A 20,234-nucleotide genomic window follows, 5' to 3' on the forward strand; every position below is an offset into this window, starting at 1 on the left:
AACAATAATACAAGATAATGATAAATAAATGAAAAGAAATCACACACTTTTGCTTGTTTTTTTCTTTCTGAAGTTGTTTTTGTGACTATAGAGTCTGTTTAATACTTTCTGGGTAGGTAATTTATACACCACTTGTTAGTCCAAAAACATAATACTGGATTTACTGTGAGCCTTAATTAACACTGTACAAAATAAGGAGTTGACATTCACTATTTCAGACGTTACTTTATTTCTACCCTCTTTTTCCTCACTTTCCATTTCTTTACCCTTGTTGTTCATACTAAATTACAGAAATGCATTGTCCTAAAAGTATTCACATAACATATACTTGATTGTCATATCAGGCTCATCAATATTTAGTTTGTTTGTTTCACTTACATACCTTGGATAAAACTCTCAATAAAAAATATTTACATCCAATCAAATATTTATATTAGTTTATTATGTATGTATCACTTTCGCAATTTTTTATGATCTCAATAATTTTATGCTTGTGGACAGTTAGTAACTGTGCTGCAATATGCACTACATTTTGTTTTACATTAAATATATCATATATAGAGATTTATTTTTTTTTAAAAATTGTTTTTACTGCTCCTCATTTCCCCCCTCTATTGGCCATGTCTCACTTGGTCGGAGAATAAATCAACATTTAGTGGGTATCCCCAGGTCATCAGTCATCTTTTGTTTCCATCAACCATTTAATTTAGCAGCACAGACAAAACTCCAAATACCAAATCAAAATAACATGTTCAGCGATCGTGACACTTGTTTGCTCTGTTATACATCCTTATGGTTCTCCGGAGATACAGAATTCAGCCGAACGGCTGATCGGCCCAAATTTGTTTGGAACGCAATTCGCCCGAATCTGAATGTGCAAGTCTAACATTCATCATATATTATGAATAATGTTGTTACTAACACACCTGGTACCCACATTTATCTATTTTTAAGAATAAATCTTCACTAAATCCTTGCAAACTGATCTTCCTTTTGTTTAAATCTTCCCTACTTTCTTGCCAGTTTAGGATTGTAAACAATTTTCAAGTAATTTGTATTTTGCATTATTTTGAAAGTGACACTCCAGGCACCAATACAATTTATGCTCGTCTGAGCTTGGGGTTTTGGACATAAAGTACTGCTGTTTATTTCTTACACTTCAATTTTCACTTTTCATTGTATGTCTATCTGTCTGCCTGTGTATTTTGTTTATAATGTATTTGTAATTTTGCCCCTGTGGGTGCACACATTATGTGAGTACCGCTGGCCTTCTCTGAAAAGAGAACCCTGCACAACTCTTAATAAATGAGTGCTAGCTGTACATGGAAGCAGTGTTTTATTATTTTGCATCATACCAAAATCACTCTTAAATTTTATATAAATAATCAATGGTATTTTGCATTTCGAATGCAGCTAACTTGGCTCTCCCCAAGTTAAAAGGCAATCCAGGCATGCCTAGAAGGATATCAGCTACACTTTACCGACAATGCCTAAAGAAGGCCAAAACGATTGTCCGGGGTTGCTGTATCTGTTGTGCAGAGAGAACTTTGGCATTTTAGTTCTGGATTGCTCTTATGGGTGGGATTAGTCTTGGAATATGTACTCTATTTAATGCCACAAGTGAGAAAAAACTATTTTGAGACCTCGGCGACAGTTACCGAAGGGCAAGCTACTGAGTTCCTCTAAGCTTTTGTCTGTTCTCAGAGTTCTCATATTCTTATTATTTGTATTAGAATGCAGCTAAGTCTATTTTGACTTTGAGGTTGGCTGCCTTGTAACCGTGATGGGTTCAAAAGGTGCAGGATGGAGATGATGCTGGTAGAGACTCTGATTGCTGATGCTTTAGCATCTTAGGAGGGATATGGAGCTAGCTGGTTTAATTATCAATTGGCAGTACCCTTCTCTTCCTCAGTGAGATACAATGTAACCACTGAAAGCTGCTTTTGTCAATGTACAGCTCTTTCCGGATATCTCACATGAGAAATGAGAACTGTATATGTGTATATTTACATTACTTTGGTTGTGTTCTTTTCATTTCTTTTCTCTTCTTCTAGAATTCCTAATATTCCCTTAACTGCTAAATCACTAGGTTTCCAAGGTTTCGATTGTGTAGATTCTCCATATTTGCTACTTCATTAGATATCTGTTTGTGTTTATTGCTATTCCCATAAGAAATATATTGGAATTATAACACAATATTTACCTGTCATATATCTGTACCTTTTTTTCGTTATGAAGAGAGAAGATACATCTTTACATTTCATATTTCCATATATTTATTCATGATTTACTTGTCCTTTAAACCTTTGAGATCAAATGATATAAAAGTTCTGAACCGAACCCTGTTCAATATAAGTTTATAGTCTGAAGTATTGTGATGAGTATGTACTGTTCTTTTAAATTAACAAAGTATAAAATTAATATGCCTTGGTGCATTTTTATATTTCACTAAATATATTTCCTATTTTTCACTCATTATACAGCTGGAAACACTTGATATGTTAATTGTATGTACTATTGTGTTCACTAATGCTTTAGCCTGCATACACATAAACAAATTCTTTTTGAAGCCATTAATCTAACACCAACTTAACATTGAACTTTTCTTCATATGATTGGCAGTGAATGTAAAATTAGAATTAATTGTTATGGAAATAGTATTTTCAGGGGAAATGACTACAAATATATAAAGGCAAAAGTTAAATATTTAACAACATTCATAGAAAAAGTTCCATATCAGCTCGTTAACACTTCCATTCTTTTAATTTGCATAAGCATCAGGTCAACAGTGTATACTTTCTAATTAAGAAGCAACATATTTACTGAGAATTAGTCTTTCATAGCATTCCTTGGCTGGCGCTGTAGTCTCCCAGGTTTTTCAGATGTCTACAGAAACCATGGAAGAATGCAAATTATTCTAAATATGTATTCTAAAAAAGTGTTTTGATAGAAAAATGAAAGCACCTCATTATACCGATTTGGCAGCCATGCTAATGTTTTATGTAACTTTACAAGTGATAATATTTTGTGAGACTAGCTAATCTCTTTACTTAACTGGAATAGATAGGTGCACTAAAATTCAGGATAATCCGGGTCTGTCAAACCATTATTTCTAATATCTGTTCATATAACGGAGGAAATCTAAAGGGGCACACAGCACCTTACAGCAAGTTGACATTTGATTAGGAACTGTATAGCACAAACCTAATCAAGCTTTGTTTGCAATAAATTCCGTAGTATACTACGCAGCAATAGATTTCAACAATTATATAAATGAAATATTGAAATTCAAAACGTGTGTTTATTACCTAGAACCTCCAGTCTAATTTGAGCATTTCATTAAAGTGACTCTGTCACTTTGCACGTTCTTTTAAAATTACAGGGACACTGTTGGCACCAATACAACTTTACAGCATTTGACGAAATTTGGCCTTGTTAATATGCAACTTATTTTTTATTTTTTGCCTACTCAAATCTTTTTCATTTTTGCATCCAAAAAATGTTTAGCTCACTCAGTGCTGTCAGTGGCTGAGCTATGTGCATACATTTTATAAGGAAGTATTTTTTTGGAATGAGGGGGCGTGTCTAAGAAGTCGGGCTTATGGTGCAACAGTCTGCAAAACAGTAGAACACTATAAAGATTTGAGCATGCAAAAATACAGTATATATTAATGAGGCCAAATTCTATAAAGCTGAGTTGCTGCCCAGAGTGTTACTTTCAATATTTCAGATTCTCTCTTTCTCTTTGGTTTTATTTTTAAATTCATTTTAGTTTTTAGTTATACATAAGACGACATAGTCCTTTTTTATCATGATGTTTTCAGCAACTTTTGAAAGGAGGTAGATTTTTTTTCAAATCATGTATTTGTATAAGAATTAGAAAAATAAATCCATACCTTTTAGTATATGACAGGATCCTTTAGCCACATACTTGCACTTTTGGTCAGACAGTGTTTGAAAACAGATGGTTAGTCTCTCTGGTAGACATGTGCACCAGTGAAATTTTCGTTTCGTACCAATGAATTCGTACTAAATAAAAATTAAATTTTTCCATTCCGAATTTCGTCCGTAAAACATTCATTTTTCGGATGAAATTCGGTAAAAAATAATTCGTTTTCCTCCTTGTAATAAATATAAAAAATTCTCACCCCTGCCTAAATTAAAACCTATGGGGCTCACTATGACCCCCATATTAGTAAAAGGGAGGTTAAATCCTCCTGCATGCCCCTGATTGGTTACCTGTAAGGCTCTGCGTCAAATTGCAGGGCATGGGAAGGCTTTATACGCCTTTCCCTGCCCTGCAGAGCTCAGTCTGTGCGGTGCCCTTGTTGTTTACAAATAATTTTTTTTTTAAGCGTCGAGATTATTTTTTTCGATGTGTTTTTTTTTGCGTTCGGGTCTTTTATATTTTATAAGTTTGTCGGGTTTAATGGATTTTAATTTGGCCTTTTTGGCGCTGAAAAAAGACATTAAATGGTAAGCTTTTTTTATTTACATATATTTAGTTTTATTGTTCCTCCCCTCACAATTTTTAGGGTGAGGGGGGTAGATAGGGCTTTACTTTATTTTTTTGGGTGGGGGTGTGACTAGTGGCTTGGGGACCCCTAGTCACCTGGGGGGGTATTTTTTATTTAGCCCCCACCTGTCACCTATGGGTGAGGTCTGGGGGGAAAATAGGTCCTCCCCATTGTCTTTTAGGGCACCCACCCGCCACTCATGGGTGGGAGCCGAAGGGGACAATAGGTCCCACCTTATTGTAATTTAGGGCCCCCACTCGCCGCTCATGGTTGGGGGCCATGGGGAGGACAATAGTTCTTCCCCCATTGTCATTTAGGGCCCCCACCCACTGCTCATGGGTGGGGGCCAGGGGGAGGACAATAGGTCTCCCCTCCCATTGTTTATAGGGCCCCCACCCGCGCTCATGGGTGGTGGCCGGGGGAACACAATAGGTCCCCCCTTATTGTCACTTAGGGCCCCCACCCACCGCTCAGGGGTGGTGGCCGAGGGGGACAATAGGTCCGCCCTTATTGTCATTTAGGGCCTCCACCCACCGCTCAGGGGTGGGGGCCAGTGGGGGGGGCTTTTTTTTTTTTTTACAACAGTGAGCAGACACAGGTTGCTCACTGTTTACTAGACAAGTAGGGCCCAATATAGTGAGTAGGGGCAGATTAATAACTAATACTAAATAATTTTTACTTAGTATTAGTAAAGTTGGCTGAAAGACCAATCTTGGTCTTTCAGCCTTTTGGTAGATAGCTCCCTGATACCATGGAATTAGGGAGCTATCTACTAAGATGCAGCCGCAGCACGGTTCGGATCGGAATTTCATTCATTTGAATTACATTTCGAACGGAATTAAAAGAACCAAATGTTGTCCTAACATAAATAAACAAACTGTTCTCATTCTGTTAGGGTTAAATTTGGTAGTTTCACTGGCGTCCTTTCTAGCCCCAGATGAAGGCGCAGTATTTTAGCGCCGAAACGTACGTCAGGCGTTTTTATATTGCTTTATGTTAGTTTGTAGTTAGTTTCTTTGTGATTCAGTTTAGCTTGTTTTTAACAATATATTTTTTGTGGGGAGAGCATGAGGAATGGGATTTTTCCTGTCTATGCAGGATTAGAAATCATTATGAGGCTTGACAGCTCTTATTAGAAATTACTTTGTCATAAGTGGTATGTAGGGAATTGAGGTTACTCAGTAATGTGTATATATATTTAAATTCTTATTAAACGTGCATATTTATGTAATATTTTTACATAAGTAAGTAATTTTATTGTTTTATAATTTGAGGGACCTGCCTCACAACCCAGGCTGAAATTCCAGAGAATTCAATTTGCTAACATTGTATTTAACCCTGTAACTTTACACGACAACCTAACACCTGTACATGTACATATTGTTTTACTCGGGAGACTTCACTGAACACAAATATTAGTGTTTCAAAACAGTAAAACATATCACAGCAATGACATTGTCAGTGCAAGTTCAGTTTTTTGCATTTTTTACACACAAACAGCACTTTCACTGATGATATCATTGTTCTGATATGTTATACTGTTTTTAAACACTAATGTTTGTGTTCACCAAAGTCTCCCGAGTATAACAATACCCACCATGTACAGGTTTTATAGTGTTTTTGAAAGTTACTGGGTCAAACATAGGGCATGATTTTCCTTTTTTTTTTCATTTAAATTTGCCTGGTTGGTTATGTTGCCTTTAACAGCGTATGGTAGCCCAGGAACGAGAATTACCCCCATGATGGCATACCATTTGCAAAAGAAGACAACCCAAGGTATGACCAGTCTTTTTTAGTAGCCACTTAGTCACAAACACTGGCCAATGTTAGTGTTCATAATTGTGTTTTGCATTTTTAACACACAAAAAAATATAAATGCTAACTTTGGCCAGTGTTTGTGACTAAGTGGCTACTAAAAAAAAAAAGACAAACTGGACATACCCCATATTGAATACCCTGGGTTGTCTAATTTAAAAAAAAATATATGTACATGTGGGGTGTGATTCAGAGATTTATGACAGATAACAGTGTTACAATGTCACTATTGATAAATTTTAAAAATAAAAATGACACATTTTGAATCTATTTAGCAGTTTGTTTCATTAGCTTGTGTAGATAAGTAAAATATTTTTCAAGTAAAAGTCAAAACATGTTTTCTTTTAAATTTTTCACCATATTTTTTTTTTTTTTTTAAGTAAATGATATGACATGATACAAATAATGGTATGTAAAGAAAGCCCTTCTTGTCCCGATGAGAGAGAAGAAAATTACAGCTAAACACAAACACTACAAAAGTGTTAAAACAGCCCTGGTCCTTAACGTACAACATGGCCAAAACAGTCCGGTCCTTAAGGGGTTAAAGGTGTGTGTTTATTTCTCTAATAAATGAATCATCTTCTGCTAACAGACATGTAATTGCATTTGATTTTTTGTTCTTTCTCTTCCAGCCTGCTAAGTTATATCAGGCCAGCAGAGCCAGATTAAGTGCCCAGTGGGCCTGGAGCTGAGAATTATGATGGGGCCTAATTACAGAATCTTATCGACCAAAAACACTAAAACAGTCATACCTCCCAAGCGTCATGTATCTGATGGAGATGGTGTTGGAGGTAAACTCAAAGGATGCAGCTATATAAAAACACAAACTCTATGCTAATCTCTCTCTAATTTATGTTTTCATCTTTCCAGTAAATCCAGAACCCCTAACAGCAGTGTCGAGTGAAGCAGGAAGTCAAAGGGAAGGGTAAAAGGGTGTGCCACTGACACAAATCACATGACCAGACCTGCCAAAAGGGGTGAACATGCCCAAAAAGGGGGCATATCTGTCCAAAGAATTGGAAGGCCAGCCTGGCATGAGTGCTGTCCAACTAAGGGCATACTATGCAGGCAGCACCCAGAACTTGACATAAATGCATCAAATGATGAGCCTACTCCACGCTTTCTAAGGACTGTCCCCTAGCCCTCACATGTCCACTTGTCTCCTTATCGTCTTACTCTTAAGCTTCCAAACTTAAAGGGACACTATAGTCACCAGAACAACTACAGCTTATTGTATTTGTTCTGGTAAGTAGAATCATTCCCTTTAGGCTTTTTGCAGTAAACACTGTCTTTTCAGAGAAAATAACTCTACTGGCCACTCCTTTGACGGCTGCTAGAGGTGCTTCCTAGGGCAGTACTGCCTAGTGTGCAGCACTGCCATTCAGTGTCTCCACCCTCTGCATGCAGACACTGAACTCTCCTTATAGAGATGCATTGATTTAATTTATCTTCATGATGAGATGCAGATTGACCAGGGCTATGTTTGAATTGTGCTGGCTCTGCCCCTAGTCTACCTAGTTGACAGTCTCAGCCAATCCTAGGGGGAAGCATTTCAATACATGATTGTGTTCCTGACCCAATGGTGTTCCTTTAAGCAAGAGTATGTGAAGAGTAGTTAGGGTTGCCACCTTTCTTGGAAAAAAAAATACCAGCCTTAATCATTTGTATAATTAGTTATGCGTGACATCACATGATGTAAATCACAAGGAGTGACATAAGAGAAAATTCTGTAAAGCAGTTTGAGTCTGCTGTATAGAGGAATTGCTCCCAGTGTCTCCCTGTTTCCAAGTCTCGCAAGTCACCCAGTGTCTCAGTGTCCCTATGTATCACAGTACCCCCATGTTGCACAGTCCCCTAGTCTCCCAGTGTCGCAGTGTCCCCATTTCTCCCAGTGTCCCCATGTCTCAGTGTGTTCCCATGTCATTAGGATACTAGGGAACACAGTGAGACATGGGGACACTGAGAGACCTGGGGACACTGGGAGACATGGGGGCACATGTGAATACAGACATGGGGACACTGGGAGACATGGAGACACTGGGATACATGTGGACACTGAGACATTTGGGGACACTGGGTGAAATGGGGACACTGAGACACAAGGGACACAGATACATGGGGACACAGACACTGGGAGACATGGGGACACTAAAACATTTGGGGAACTAAGACACTAGGGACACTGGGAGACATGGGAACACAGACAGTGGGAGACTAGGGGACCCTGGGAGACTAGGGGATACTGAGACACTAGGGACACTGGCTGGGAGACAGACACTTGGGGACACTAGGAGACATGGGGAGACTTGTGGACATAGACATGGGAGACATGGGGACACAGACATTTGGGGACACTGGAAGACATTGGGACACTGAGAGACATGGGAACACAGACACTGGGAGACTAGGGGAAACTGAGAGCCATGGGGACACTGAGCCACTAGGGACACTGGCTCTGGGACATGGGGACACTGTGTCCCTAGTGTCTCCATGTCCCAATGTCTCAGTTTCTCCCAATGTCCCTATGTCTCACAGTGTCCCCTAGTGTCTCAGTGCCCCATGTTTTCCAGTTTCCCCAAGTATCTCAATGTCCCCAGGTATCCCAGTGTCCCCTAGTGTCTGTGTCTCCATGTGTCCCCTAGTGTCTCAGTGTCCCCATGTCTCCCTGCAGCCTTTCACCCCATCCTTCACTTACCTGAGCTGTAGAGCTGCTGTCTGGACTCTCTGTGCTGTGTAGCTGTTCCCCCACGGATCAGTGAGTAGTAGAGAGAGGCTGGGATATGCTGTAACTTCCTATCCCTGCCTCTCTGACCCCTACTGGCTGGTGCTGGCATTGCAGAGTAATGTCCGTTTATACTGAGAAAATTACCTGCATTTGTATTGCCGGTATTACTGCAATACCGGCACGGCCACGCAGCCTCAAATACTGGCTGTGCCAGTAAAATAAAATAGTGTGCAGCATTAGATTCAGCTCGCACCGCTTCCTTTGGTTTTCAAGCAGCATCAAGTTCATAACTAAACATATGTGAACTAACATTCTATGAACTAACATTCTAACAGCGTGATGCAAACTCAAATAAATTCATATACATCGATTGCTTAGATATGTTTCAGTGTACTAATAGAAAAAAAAAACACTGAACAAACATATCTATTTTTTGAGTATGGGAATGACCTAAATTTAGTGGGAAATTAAGCTGAATCACATATGTTACTCAGTGTTTTTTACAATAAATAAATCAGAAAATGAGGATACCTGAAGAATATCACCATTGCAGTTTTTTTTTATTCTTTATTTGTGGTTTTCATAAAGTTTATGACATGGTAACAGGTAAAGAGTTAGGAAGTAGTATAACATCACATCATAGCATTGTATCACATGTTGACATTTGATCACTACTGCAGTTTAAACTTTTGTTATAATGACTTGTGAATTCAATCTAATCTAGTCTACAGCAGAAACATTTTGGAACTTTTTAGGAGCTTGATAGAATTAACAATGAGTGCGTGTCTTTATATAAATTAAGCTTGTGGTATTCAAGGAGTGTCGTGCTAACTTATAAGCTGTACAACGTGTACGGAAAATATTAATTGGCTATGTTTTGTATATCTAACTCGTTATTTCACATAAGCCTGAGGATATTAAACTTTAAAAATGATTCCTCTAAAGTTTTGAACTATTACTAATTCAATTCTTAATTTAAATTCTTTATGATGAATGGTTGATTAAAATGTAATTTTCCATATTTTTGTGCGGAGCGCTGTAGATGCACTAAGAATTGAAATATGTGTGCTTTGAGCATCATATTTTTCCTAAATACATGTGCCGATGGGACTGCATATGTTAAACTTATTTAAGTCTGTTCTCAGACAGAAAGCATCCACAATAATTGTAAAGAAAAAAAAAAGATATAATCCAAAATATGTTTTTAGTGTGAACATAATATATTCAAGTTATGTATTTGTTTTAGAAGTTAAAGAATATTAGTTCAATGGGCATTCGATGACTTATGTTTTAAGTGAGTTAACAGGCCAAATCTAGTTGCTTACAGTAAACACATGGTTAGATTGAAGTGTATCCTGATTAGCAAGAAGTGAAAAAGCAGGTTTGGTGCTGACAGTGGCACTCCAGGGTTTAAACAGCACTGTGATTATAATATCAATATGACATGGCAGACATATGAAAAAAAGGTTCTTGACACACGTTCATAACTTCCATCTTTTCCTAGTTAGTGTAAAATGGAATGCACTGCATGTCAAAGAATATTGATTGAACTTTACTTCTGCAGAGGAAAGACATGAAACAAATGTGTTCAATATTGCATCATAAGATCAAATAGTAGTCTAAGCTTCGTTTTATTCCAAGGAGAGGATATATATTTCCTTCTCAGTTGATCTGGAAGTTAGGAGAAGTTAGGGATGCAATTCCTTAATTTAGACATTTCAGATGGGTAACTACATTAACCGTGATAGACAGTGCCAAGGTTATTTATCAGTGGATAAGAGCGTTTAAGAATATGTTTTTTCTCAATAATCCGTTGACTGGCATTGCATTTGATTAGTTAACCTCATTATATGATATAAAATGAATAACTGTCCATCCAAGCAAGGGGTCTTAGATCGGGGGGCCAGGTCACCCTTTAACAGTGCACTAGACTGGGCTCCTGTCACAGTGTTAGTTCCCTTGGCAGCATGGTGGGAGGAAGTGAGTTCAGGGTACTTCCTCCAAACTTGCTGAGAGACGTGCAGGGTGGCAGTAGCAGCCACATACACAGAAGGAGGGAGGAAAGCTTAAAACTATGGCTAAGGCTACGCTAATTGTTACTTATGTTAGTGTGTATATGTGTACCTGTGTGTCTGTGTGTCAGTTTGTATGTCTACCTATGTTTGTATGTAACTGAGTGTGGGCATATCTGTGTCAGTGTGTCAGTGTGCGTGGCGTGTATATGTGTGTAGCAGTGCATACATCCCAACATTCAAATGCCAACACAGCACACACATACGCCCCAATATTCAAATATTAAAATGAACACAAACATACCTCTGTATTGAAACACCAGCAATGTACACAAATATACCTCAGTATTGAAACACCAACATTGCATATAAATACATCTCTGCATTGAAGCATCAACATCGAACACAAATACACCCCATGTCAACACAGCCCTGCATTCAAACACCATTACTATAAACACACCCCTGCATTCAAATGCACACACTACATACAAACACACTGCTGCATTCAAATGTCAACAGTGCATACAAACACACAACTGCCTTCGAACGCCAACACTTCACACAAATATACTTTTTTATAGTTGTAAAAAAAATATTACATTTATGAAATTATGTGAAGTTGTTCTTTGTGCTCACTTTATTCTGTTTGTGCATGTGTGTGTGTATATATACATTTTATGCAAATCTTTTAATTTTATGCATTCGGCTTTCATATTGAAATGTAACTGAAATCAAATAGCAACATTTAGACAATAATGGTTGATTATAGCTATAATATGTTGAAGAGTTAGAACATTTTTGACAGAAATTTGCCATTCACATTTTATTTAGCTGTAGTTTAAACCATTTTTTAAAGGGAAACTATAGTCACCCAGACCACTTCAGCTCAATGAAGTGGTCTGGGTGACAGGTCCCTCAGGTTTTAACCCTGCAGATGCAAACATAGCAGTTTCAGAGAAACATTGCAGGTTTAAGCCAGCCTCTAGTGGCTGTCTTCCGGACAGCCACTAGAGGCACATCTGCGATGCTGGAGGCATTTAATGCTTCCATCACGCAGAGCGTCCATAGGAAAGCATTGAGAAATGCTTTCCTATGGACACTTTGAATGCGCGCGCGGCACTTGCCGCGCATGCACATGCTGCTCTGCTGACGTCGGCAGAGGAAGCTGACGTCGACAGGGGAGGAGAAGTCACTAGCGCCGAGGGAGCCCCGCACTGGAAAAAGGTAAGCTGCTAAAGGGGTTTTAACCCCTCCAGCGCCACGGGAGGGGGACTATGAGGGTGGGGGCACCCTCGGGGCACTATAGTGTCAGGAAAACCGCTTAGTTTTCCTGACACTATAGTGATCCTTTAAGTTAAAATGTCTATTATGTGTGAATTTCCTGAACTTTACAAAGACAATAGATCATGCTAATTTGCAAGAGGTCAGAGGAGGCAGGCAAAGATAGCAAGATCAAGCTTTGTTACCTTCTACCCCTCTTAGGGGACCTGAGGGTGGTTGGGGGCGCGAGCTGTATGGGCGCTGGCGTGCTTCCAGTGCAGGATCTGGGTGTGTTTGTCTCTTCATTGCGGGCTTTGTTGGATCTCTGGGAGTGCTGCACAGGGGTTACTCCGGCAGTGGGGCTGGCGGGGTTGGACAGTCAGGTTCTGTTCGCGTGGGGGTGTCGGCTACGGCGGGATCATCCCCTTTGGGGTTGGCTGGTCCATCCTCGTCTATCTTGGTGACTGTCCCAGTAGTTCCTGTTGCACTGGTTTCTTCACCCATGCCCGGGCTTGGGGGCTGCTAGTGCAGGGGAGGTGGCGCAGGCGGCGCATGGGACAGCTTAAATGTACTGGTTGGGCCTTCTGGGCCTACACCGGAAACCTGAGGTTAGGGAGAAGATCTGGAAGGGTGAATTTGCTGACATTTTCTCCCTGCTTCCATTGGAGGACTTACCTCCACCGGACAAGAATGGTGAGGAATCGGAAAAATAGAGACAACGGCTTCATTTTCTTAAGATTCCGAAGACTTTTGGTAACTGGGTTCGGGCCTTTTCTATCCTGGCCAGTGTCATTGGGGAGAAGGCCCCTGCCAAGTGCTCGGCCCTTTTTTGCTACCAGAATACAATTTGGAACGCGTGTCAGGTGTATGGGGGCCTTGGGAGGTGGTGGTATGATGAGCAGTTCCATCAGCGGCTCACGGTGCGCCACGCGGTGGGGTGTGACCAGATGGATATCGGGCTATGGCCCGCGATTATGACCCAACCAGGGGTGCACCAAGGGTGCTTATCGTTGTTTCTCAGGGGGCTGGCACGGCAAGGACACAATCTGCGTTGGCCGGTTCCCATTGACTCGGTTGTTGCTGGCAGTTCAATGAGAACCAATGCAAGTGGGGAGCAAGTTGTAAGTTCAAGCACGAATGCTCAGTTTTCAGGGGATCCCACCCCGCTTCCCGGTGCTTCAAGCGCGGGAAGGTGGGGGGAAGACTGATGCCTTGGGGCCTAAGGGGGAGGACACCGGAGCATGTTGTCGCGACGAGAAATCCGTCCATAAGAGAATGGTTGTATAGAGTTGAAGGGATAAAACAGATGGAGGGAATAACCTATGTTATTGTGAAAAATTACGCCACCTACACCCGGATATGGGAACCATGGGGTTGCTTTATACAAGAAGGCACAGAATGCCCCCCATCAGGTACCTGAGCCAACACGTTCATACAACACAATTATAAAACTTATGGTGTAAACTTTAGGTTATTTAGCACACACTAAAGACGCACGAGAAGTTAAATATCCGACACATCTCGTATCACCCCACTGAGCTAAGAGTGTCAGTTATCTTTTGTGAGGTCGTTGGCTCTGTTATTCTTCCATCACGATTAGACATTGTCACTGGCAAAACAAGACTCCACACTGGAAACCTAACATATATATAATGTAACCATGTTTTATAGAAAGAAACAACAATGTATAAAAATGTAACCAATATGTTTTATTATATTATTGCTGAAGTCATAAGTGAATTACGACAACCTACACCCGTATAACGCATAGTATAACATTTATGCGACTCTAACAGGAATCAGAACTAGGTTTACAATGTATACACTGATTTAAAAAAATTTCATTTGTTTGTATCTGCTCTTGTATAACTTATGCATTACCTTGTACAAAAATCCTGTTATATTAATGTTCCAATTGGTAAATTATCTCTGTTATGCTGAACAAAATTAATAAAAATGATAAATTAAAAAAACAAAAAACATTCCATGGATGTAATTGATTTTGTTCATATTCATATGCATTTACCTAATATATTCCTGTTTTTGAACTGAGCGTTTATCTTCTCAGTCTAACTGAAGCTGCATTTCTTTTTTTTTATCTTCCCAGAACTTAATGACTCCTTTTCCTATCCATCTTATGTTTAATGTAGTTCCACTCTTAACTTGCAAATCATGTTAATTGCATCTCATTTATGGCAGATCAATAAGGTATTTTCAAAATTATAAGTTAATTGGTATTTATCAGAAAATAAGCACCAATTAACTTTTACAATCAATAATGCTTTATTGAGCTATGTGTGTTGTTAAACATGACCTAAAGGTTCAGTAAAGATAAGAGAGTTGTTGAAGAGTTTAATGTTTTCAAGATGTTGGAACAAGGGAGATCTTTTACAGAGAAACACAGTCTTTACATTTGACAGTTAAAAACCAAAAATATTATATTTACTAAATGAAGAGTTTTAGCGCATTCAAATCCCAATGCAAATCTTACATAGCAAATCTGGAGAACAAATCTCAAATTATTTTTTGTTTTTGTCATTTTATATCAATGTTCGGATATGCCATTATGTCCTTCAAAGCCTGGGCTTTAACTTGGTTAGGATCGATAACTGGGACTCCCCTTTGTCAATTTGAGCCATATTTAGTAGCTCCAGGCTTACAGATGAGCTGTATGCATACAGCCCTTTACATGGTATTTAAAAGCCCACGGCTGGAACTTGTTAAATCCTTGCTCACACCAGGGAGACTCAGGTACCATCATCAAGCTGCCCTGGCCCACCTAAATATAGCAACAATTTACCTTTATTCCAGTATGCTGCTGCTGGCTCTGCCCCTGATCTGCCTGTTTGTTTGGCATCATCAGAAGTTGTGTTCTGAGCCAATTGCAATGTTTTCAAATAGGATTGGCTGAGACTGTCAAGGAGGCAGATAAGGTGCAGAGTCAGCACAAGCCAATCACAGCCCTGGCCAATAAGCTCCTCATAGAAATGCATTGAATCAATGCATCTCTATGAGTAAAGTACAGTGTCTCCACACAGAAAGTGGAAACACTGAATGGCAGTACTGCAGTATGCAGCACTGCCTCAGAAAGCACATCTAGCAGCCATCTGAGGAGTGGCCAGTGGAGGTATCATTAGGCTGTAATGTAAACACTGCATTTTATCTGAAAAGACAGGGTTTACAGCAAAAAGTCTGAATGAAATGATTATACTCACCAGAACAAATATAATAAGCTATAGTTGTTCTAGTGACTATAGTATAAGTATAGGGTTATGTTTAGGATATAGGGTTAGGAGGTATGGCAAAGGGTTAGCATTATATATGATTAACTGCAATCCTGACATTCACAGTTTTAATATAACCACAGTGTATGTCTGTTTAGTAAGTTAACTAGTATTCTATATTTATCAAAGAAAAAAAACCAGGGTCTTCCAAGAGAGAACGTACAGGTGCAACAGGATATAGGTTTCACCTTTTTGTTCTCTCTTGGAAAAGCAGGCCCTTTGCCTCTTTGATACTTGAATGCAATTTTTGGTAACTTTTTATAGCATTATATTTAATTTTAATAAAGACTCTTGGGAATATAACAACTACAGCCCCCCAACCAATAAATCTCATTCCAAATTATAAATAGGAAGTGTTCACTTCACAATGTCAATATGGACACTACAGTGAGGCCCTTGGTTCTCTGAACCATTCTTAAAAGGTTTGATATTACACTGGCCGGTGGTTCCAGGGGACTCTAGGCTACATAACCACTACAGTGGGCTACAGTGGTTAGGTTTGTTGCAGCAAACCTATCTGTGGAGTATTTCATTTCAAAAGTACTCTATTTTTCAATGTCATGTCTAACTCTTGGAGACATGACAGATAGAGATAAAATGCACCATGAAAAGAGCTATAAACATTTACATGACAAAAGCTACATTCTTCCATATGAATGTGCCATGCACATCATCACACACATACATACACATAGAAGGAGCCGCACACGTCTATATTAGAGGAACCATAATTCAAGACTGATCTCAATGTGATATTCAGGATTCTAAGGCTAAAACCTTTCAAGCACAGGTATGTCAGAAATCACTGCTATTCAAATATTCAGAATTATTATTATTATTATTGCCATTTATATAGCGCCAACAGATTCCGTAGTATAGCTCTTTCCCTGCATATTTTTTTTGCAAATTTGACAACACATTCATACTGTAAGTCTTATTATTCCATTTCTGAGAATATTCACATGCTCGTAACATAGCAGTCCTTGTCTGTGCTACCAGTTTCACTAAATGTTAATACATAGAAACATAGAAACATAGAATGTGACGGCAGATAAGAACCATTCTGCCCATCTAGTCTGCCCAATTTTCTAAATACTTTCATTAGTCCCTGGCCTTATCTTATAGTTAGGATAGCCTTATGCCTATCCCACGCATGCTTAAACTCCTTTACTGTGTTAACCTCTGCCACTTCAGCTGGAAGGCTATTCCATGCATCCACTACCCTCTCAGTAAAGTAATACTTCCTGATATTATTTTTAAACCTTTGTCCCTCTAATTTAAGACTATGTCCTCTTGTTGTGGTAGTTTTTCTTCTTTTAAATATAGTCTCCTCCTTTACTGTGTTGATGCCCTTTATGTATTTAAATGTTTCTATCATATCCCCCCTGTCTCGTCTTTCCTCCAAGCTATACATGTTAAGATCATTTAACCTTTCCTGGTAAGTTTTATCCTGCAATCCATGAACCAGTTTAGTAGCCCTTCTCTGAACTCTCTCTAAGTTATCAATATCCTTCTGAAGATATGGTCTCCAGTACTGTGTACAGTACTCCAAGTGAGGTCTCACCAGTGTCCTGTACAATGGTATGAGCACTTCCCTCTTTCTACTGCTAATACCTCTCCCTATACAACCAAGCATTCTGCTAGAATTTCCTGCTGCTCTATTACATTTTCTGCCTACCTTTAAGTCATCAGAAATAATCACCCCTAAATCCCTTTCCTCAGATGTTGAGGTTAGGACTCTCTCAAATATCCTGTCCTCTGCCCTTGGAATTTTACGTCCAAGATGCATTATCTTGCACTTATCCACAATAAATGTCAGTTGCCACAACTCTGACCATTTTTCTAGTTTACCTAAATCATTAGCCATTTGGCTTATCCCTCCTGGAACATCAACCCTGTTACATATCTTAGTATCATCAGCAAAAAGACATACCTTACCATCAAGACCTTCTGCAATATCACTAATAAAAATATTAAAGAGAATGGGTCCAAGTACAGATCCCTGAGGTACCCCACTGGTGACAAGCCCAAGTTTTGAATATACTCCATTAACTACAACCCTATGTTGCCTGTCATTCAGCCACTGCCTTAGCCATTCAACAATATTGGAATCCAAACCTAAAGATTGCAGTTTATTGATAAGCATTCTATGTGCAACAGTGTCAAAAGCCTTACTGAAATCTAGGTAAGCAATGTCTACTGCACCACCCTGATCTATAATTTTAGTTACCCAGTCAAAAAAATCAATAAGATTAGTTTGGCATGATCTCCCTGAAGTAAACCCATGTTGTCTCTGATCTTGAAATCCATGTGTTTTTAGATGTTCAACAATCCTATCCTTTAACATGGTTTCCATCACTTTCCCCACTACTGAAGTAAGGCTTACTGGCCTATAGTTGCCCGACTCCTCCCTATTACCTTTTTTTATGAATGGGCACAACATTCACCAACTTCCAATCTTCTGGGACTACATGCTCATCAGGTTGTACCATTGCATCTAGTTTCTACTCTAAGAATCATTACAAATCAATATACAATACATGTGTGTCAGTTCAATGACAAAGACAGGCTTGTACAAAGATATTAACTACAGTGCTTGGTGAATCCTGCATTAGCAACTCCACACTAAGATCCTCCACCCTAAGGCATTGGCATGCATAAAAGCAGCATCTAGCTGTAATACAGATCATACCAGAATATGTTCAGGGGAAATAAACCTGGGTATATCTGGGCTGTCACCAGATAATATGGTCACAAAGGCTTATTTTTATTAAAGATTTAAAGGTCCCAATGTCCCACTGCTGCTTTGATTTCGACTGTTCCAGCAGTGAGTGGTGGTACATTCACCAACATAAGAACAAAAATGAAAGATTAAAACTTAGCCTTTGTTGTATATTAATTAAAATATACTGTATTTGGAAAGGTTACCATATAAATAGTGACAAATGGTGGTAAATCAGACGAATAAATGAAAGTATTTACAAATATGGAATGAAATTATCTATATTGGTGTTAGAACTACTAAATGTCCGTATAGAAGTGAAGTATTTACAAAACCAAATGAAGATTAAGTATTTACAAATAGAAATAAAAAATGAAAAACAACCTTATAATAATAATAATAATAATAATAATAATGAACCAAATATGTGTTGAGATAGAACCCAAGTTTATAATAAAATAGTTTAGTCCTATATCCTCAAATTATAGTGGTTCTGAATCACCCTGGTGTTCAACTGCATAGAATGTACAACTAAATGTCTTCCAGAATAAAGCATTGCAGCATTTCCAGTGCAATATTTGACCTTTCTTTATATTTCTAAGATATTCGGACACTCTCATGTGAAGACATCTAATTGTTCTTCCAACATATAGTAAACCACAATGTCATTTTAGTAAGTATATAACACATTTTAGGAAACAAGTTTACTGATCTTTCATTTTAAGTTTTTTTTTTAAAATATTCTTCAATATCTGTGTGCCTATGTGCCTTGTTATGCAGCTAGTTTCCCTGCAAGAGGAACATGAGCCCCATTCATAAAATCATACACTCTTGTTTAACCCCTTAAGGACACATGACATGTGTGACACGTCATGATTCCCTTTTATTCCAGAAGTTTGGTCCTTAAGGGGTTAAGAAATGGCTGGCTTTGTTGACCTTAAACTGCTTTGTACTAGGAGACTTTTTATATTTTTAGAACCCCTGTATGTAATTGATAAAAGGTTCTTTAAAATTGGGTAGTCTTGCAAAATGTGCCAAAATCTCTGAGTTGAACTATGAACGTTCCTATTGTTTCCGTTAAAATTAGAAATAAAATCAGCTGGCTCGCTGCCTAGGTGATCTCTTTGACTCCGACCTCTCCTTCACGCCTCATGTTCAGTCTATCACCAAATCCTGCTGCTTCCAGCTCAAAAACATTGCGCATCCGATCTTATGTAACGTCAAATGCGACTAAGGTGCTGGTCCATTCCATTGTCCTTTCTCGCCTTGACTACTGTAATCCGCTTCTCAGTAGTCTTACATGCTCCCAACTTGCGCCGTTACAGTCCATAATGAATGCAGCGGCGAGGCTCATCTTTCTGTCCACCTACACCTCCCACGCCTCACCCTTCTCTCAGTCCCTACATTGGCTTCCTGTACGATTTAGGGCTTAATTTAAAATTCTGGTTCTTTCTTTCAAATCTTTACATAATGCTGCTCCCACCTATCTATCCTCCCTAATACACAAGTATGTCCCGTCTAGGCCCTTACGCTCTGCTGAAGACTTACGTCTATCTTCTGTCCGTACTCCCACCTCTGATGCTCGCCTTCAAGACTTCTCGAGAGTGCATCATTCCTGTGGAACTCACTTCCCTACTGTGTTAGATGCTCACCCAGTCTCCACTCCTTCAAAAAATCATGAAAAACCCATTTCTTCATAAAAGCGTATCTATTAAACTATTAACAGCTCCCGACTGATTCCTCTCTTGCTACTATCATGAGTCTAATACTATCCTTACCTTTGGTGTCACTTTACCCCACTCCCTCTAGCATGTAAGCTCATTGAGCAGGGCCCTCAACCCCTCTGATCCTGTGTGTCCAACTTGTCTAGTTACAACTACATGTTTGTTCTCCCCC

General features: G+C 39.0%; 1 protein-coding gene across 1 annotated transcript in view; it reads right to left on the reverse strand.

Annotated features, from left to right (window-relative positions):
- The window catches only part of ADAMTS12 (ADAM metallopeptidase with thrombospondin type 1 motif 12), a 544,067-nt gene that overhangs the window by 285,459 nt on the left and 238,374 nt on the right, over positions 1-20,234 (reverse strand). The gene's annotated exons all lie outside the window — the stretch shown is intronic.

Source organism: Pelobates fuscus, chromosome 5, assembly GCF_036172605.1.
Source record: "Pelobates fuscus isolate aPelFus1 chromosome 5, aPelFus1.pri, whole genome shotgun sequence".
NCBI classification, from domain to species: Eukaryota; Metazoa; Chordata; class Amphibia; order Anura; family Pelobatidae; genus Pelobates; species Pelobates fuscus.